Source organism: Prionailurus bengalensis, chromosome B1 (assembly GCF_016509475.1).
Source record: "Prionailurus bengalensis isolate Pbe53 chromosome B1, Fcat_Pben_1.1_paternal_pri, whole genome shotgun sequence".
Lineage (NCBI taxonomy): Eukaryota > Metazoa > Chordata > Mammalia > Carnivora > Felidae > Prionailurus > Prionailurus bengalensis.
Genome location: NC_057344.1, coordinates 103181714 through 103186974, shown reverse-complemented (window position 1 = coordinate 103186974; position 5261 = coordinate 103181714). Strand labels below are relative to the sequence as shown.

At 38.7% G+C, this 5261-nt stretch overlaps 1 pseudogene; it reads right to left on the bottom strand.

Annotated features, from left to right (window-relative positions):
• Positions 1–445: 445 nt before the first annotated feature.
• Positions 446–3556, bottom strand: LOC122469051 (annotated as a pseudogene).
• Between the last annotated feature and the right edge of the window lie 1705 nt (positions 3557–5261).

Here is a 5261-nt window from a genome sequence, read left to right as displayed (position 1 = left end):
GAAAATCTGAAAGGTTAAACAGAACAGACTTCAGACCAACAGTATCAATTAAAATTTCTTTTGCTTGGAAACCAGGTGATAATGAAAAGCACATGTCTCCAAATCACTAACAAAAGAAAGATGCATGTACAGATAATATCAAATGGTTTATGAGGAACATAAATTCACAAAGACTAGTCAATTAAGGTTTCTGAATTTTTAAAAAAGTCTACTCTGTTAAAATCAGTGAATATAGTACAGGCATACTTTGGACATGTTACAAGTTTGGTTCAGACCATTGCAATAAAGTGAATAACACAATAAAGTGAGTCGAATGAGTTTTTGGTTTCTCAGCACATATAAATGTTTATACTATACTTTAGTTTACTAAGCATGAAATATCATTATGTCTAAAATAAAACAATGCACATACCTTAATTTAAGGATACTTTATGGGTAAGAAATGTTAACCTTCAACTGAGCTTTCAGCAAGTTGTAATCTTTTTGCTGGTGGAGATTCCTGCCTGGATGCTGATGGCTGATGACTGATCAGAGTAGTGGTTGCTGAAGGCTAGGGTGGCTGTGGCAATTTCTTTTTTTTTTTTTTAAATATATGAATTTTTTTGTCAAATTGGTTTCTATACAACACCCAGTGCTCATCCCAAAAGATGCCCTCTTCAATACCCATCACCCACCCTCCCCTCCCCTCCCTCCCACCCCCATCAGCCCTCAGTTTGTTCTCATTTTTTAAGAGTCTCTTTTGCTTTGGCTATCTCCCACTCTAACCTCTCTGGTTTTTTTTTTCTTCCCCTCCCCCATGGGTTTCTGTTAAGTTTCTCAGGATCCACATAAGAGTGAATCCATATGGTATCTGTCTTTCTCTGTATGGCTTATTTCACTTAGCATCATACTCTCCAGTTCAATCCACATTGCTACAAAGGGCCATATTTCATTCTGTCTCATTGCCACATAGTACTCCATTGTGTATATAAACCACAATTTCTTTATCCATTCATCAATTGATGGACATTTAGGCTCTTTCCATAATTTGGCTATTGTTGAGAGTGCTGCTGTAAACATTGGGGTACAAGTGCCCCTATGCATCAGTACTCCTGTATCCCTTGGGTAAATTACTAGCAGTGCTACTGCTGGGTCATAGGGTAGGTCTATTTTTAATTTTTTGAGGAACCTCCACAATGTTAAATACAAATCAAAACCACTCTCAGATATCTCCTCACGCCAGTCAGAGTGGCCAAAATGAACAAATCAGGAGACTATAGATGCTGGAGAGGATGTGGAGAAACAGGAACCCTCTTACACTGTTGGTGGGAATGCAAACTGGTGCAGTCACTCTGTGGCAATTTCTTAAAGACATCAATGAAGTCTGCTGCATTGATCAACTCTTTTATATATATATATATATATATATATATATATATATATATATATATATATATATATTTATATATAAAAGATGTGCCATGTGATACTGTTTGATAGTATTTTACCCACAGTAGAACTTCTTTCAAAATTAGGAGTCAGTCCTCCAAAACACTGCCACTCTTTTATCAATTAAGTTTATATAATATTCTGCATCCTTTGTTGTCATTTCAACAATCTGCACAGCAACTTCCCCAGGAGTACATTCCACCAAGAAAGGACTTTCTTTGTTCATCCATAAAAAGCAACTCCTAATCCATTCAAGTTTTATCATGAGATTACAGCAAGTCAGTCACATCTTCAGGCTACACTTTTTTGTTTGTTTGTTTTCAATAATTTATTTTTTATAATTTACATCCAAGTCAGTTATTACATGGTGCAACAATGATTTCAGTAGATACCTTAAGCCCCTTATCCATTTAGCCTATCTCCCCCTCCCACAACCCCTCCAGCAACCCTCCATTTGTTCTCTATATTTAAGAGTCTCTTATGTTTTGTCCCCTTCCCTGTTTTTATATTATTTTTTATTCCCTTCCCTTATGTTCTCTGTTTTGTATCTTAAAGTCCTCATATGAGTGAAGTCATATGATATTTGTCTTTCTCTGACTAATTTCGCTTAGCATAATACCCTTTAGTTCCATCCACGTAGTTGCAAATGGCAAGATTTCATTCTTTTGAATTGCCAAGTAATACTCCATTGTATATATACACCACATGTTCTTTATCCAATCATCCATCAATGGACATTTGGGCTCTTTCCATACTTTGGGTATTGTTGATAGTGCTGCTATAAACATTGGGGTACATGTGTCTCTTCGAAACACTCAGGCTCCACTTCTAATTCTAGTCCTCCTGCTGTTTGCACCACATCTGCACTTACTTCCTTCACTGAGATATCAAACCTGTCAAAGTCATCAGTGAAAGTCACATTCAACCTCTTCCAAGCTCTTGTTTCTTTTGATATTTTGACTTCCTCTCATGAATTGAAAATGTCCTTAATAGTGTCTAGAATGGTGATTCCATTGCAGAGGTTTCCCATTTACTTTTTTAGATCAATCAGAGGAATCACTACCTATGGCAGGTATAGCCTTACAAAATGTATTTTTTAAATAATAAGACCTGAAAGTTTACATCACTACTTGATCTGTGGAGTGCAGGTTGGATGTTCTGTTAACAGGCCTGAAAACAACATGAATCTCATCGTACATTTCCATCAGAGCCCCTGGGTGATGAGGTGCATTGTCAATGAGAAGAATGATTTTGAAAGGCTTCTTTTTTTCTGAGAAGTAGGTCTCAACAGTGGGCTTCAAATAATCAGTAAACCATGTTATATACAAATGAGCCGTCATTCTGGCTTGGTCGTTCCATTTTTAGATCAAAGGCAGAGAAGATTTAGCATAATTCTTAAGGACCCTGGGATTTTTGGAATGGTAAATAAGCACTGGCTTCAATTTAAAGCCACTGCCTACATTAGTCCCTAATAAGAGTCAGCCTGTCCTTTGAAGCCAGACATCTCCTCTCTGGCTATGACAGCCCTAGATGGCATCCTCTTCCAATAGAAGGCTGTTTCACTGACACTGAAAATTTGTTGTTTAAGTGTAGCTACCTCCATGAGTTACCTTAGCTAGATTTTCTGCATAACTTGCTGCTGCTTCCACATCAGCACTTGCTGATTCACTTCACATTTTTATGTTATGGAGAAAGCTTCTCTCCTTGAACTTCATGAACCAACCTCTACTAGCTTCATACTTTTTTTCTGCAGCTTTCTCACCCTTCTCAGCCTTCACAGAATTGAAGAGAGTTAGGGACTTACTCTGGATTAGCCTTTGGCTTTCAGGGAATGTTGTGGCTGTTTTGATCTTCTATCCAGACCACTCAAACTTTCTCCATATCAGCAATAAGGCTACTTCACTTTCTTATCATTCATGTGTTTATGTGTTTACTGGAGTAGTACTTTTAATTTCCTTCAAGAACTTTTTCTTTGCATTCACAACTTGGCTAACTGGTGCAAGAGGCCTAGTTTTAAACCCATCTTCGCTTTCAACATGCCTTCCTCACTAAGCTGAATCATTTCTAGCTTTCAAGTTAAAATGAGAGACATGTGACTCTACCTTTTATTTGAACACTTACAAGCCATTATAGGACTATTAACTGGCCTATTTTTTTTTTTTTGAGAGAGAGAACATACAAGTTGGGTAGGGAGAAAGGGGGAGGGAGAGAATGAATCGTAAGCAGGCTCCATGCTCAGTACAGAACCCAACTCGTTGGCTTGATCTCACAACCATGAGGTAATGACCTGAGCTGAAATCAAGAATCAGATGCTTAATCAACTGAGCCATCCAGGCACCCCTGGCCCAATTTTATTACAACAGTAACATTAATAATCACTAATCACAGTTTGCCACAACAAACTTAATAATTTAAGTTTGAAATATTGGGAGAATTACCCAAATGTGATACAAAGTAAACAAATCCTGTTGGAAAAATGACACTGACAAACTTGCCTAATGTAGGATTGCCACAAACTCTCAATCCTTAAAAAGAAAAAGAATAAGCAATGACTGCAAAGCACAATAAAGCAAGTATGCCTCTATTGTTTTCATATACTGATCTTTGTTAGGAGACAAAAAAAAATATTACTTATGTTATTTTAATAGAAAGGGTTTAATATAAAGAATTAAATGAGGTAATAGATTTTTCTTTTTTTAATTTTTTTTAATGTTTGTTTATTTTTGACAGAGAGAGAGAGACAGAGCATGAGTGGGGGAGGGGCAGAGAAAGAGGGTGACACAGAATCTGAAGCAGGCTCCAGGCTCTGGGCTGTCAGCACAGAGCCCAATGCAGGGCTAAAACTCACAGACTGCGTAATCATGACCTGAGCCAAAGTTGGATGCTCAACTGACTGAGCCACCCAGGAGCCCCAGTAATAGATTTTTCTTAACTGGAGAACTGAAAACAAAAAAATTAAAAGAACAGTAAGGTATCATGGGGCACCTGAGTGGCTCAGTCAGTTAAGTGTCTGACTTTGGTTCAGGTCATGGTCTCACAGTTTGTGGGTTCAAGCCCCACGTCAGGCTCAGTGCTGACAGCTCAGAGCCTGAAGCCTGCTTCTGATTCTGTGTCTCCCTGTCTCTCTGTCCCTCCCCTGCTCATGCTCTGTCTCTCTCTGTCTCTCAAAAGTGAATAAATATTAAAAAAAATTTTTTAAACAATAAGGTGTCACAAAACTAGCAACTGCAGGAAGCATCTACCACCACTAGTGTTAGGAAAATAAAGAGAAGAGGTTGGAACTATTAAAATTAGAACTTTGAACAAAAGGCCCCATAGAGCAGATACTCAGAAAAGGGAATATTCCTTAGCTGGAGCAGGTGTCTCTGAATTTGGCAGAGGAAGCCCAAAGGGCATAGAATCAGACTTCTCAGAAGGGATGTTTAATGGCAGCTTTGGTGTCCCTGAGAGACATGGTGAGACCTGGTTCTTCAAAGGTTGGAAAATCTGCAAACTGGATTCAATTGCTTCTCTAAAAATAAAGTCTCGGGGCGCCTGGGTGGCGCAGTCGGTTAAGCGTCCGACTTCAGCCAGGTCACGATCTCGCAGTCCGGGAGTTCGAGCCCCGCGTCGGGCTCTGGGCTGATGGCTCAGAGCCTGGAGCCTGTTTCCGATTCTGTGTCTCCCTCTCTCTCTGCCCCTCCCCCGTTCATGCTCTGTCTCTCTCTGTCCCAAAAATAAATAAAACGTTGAAAAAAAAAATTTTTAAATAAAAAATAAAAAATAAAGTCTCACTGACAGATTGAAGAAATGAGACTGTCGTGATACTAACAAGAACCCAATTTGACAGCAAA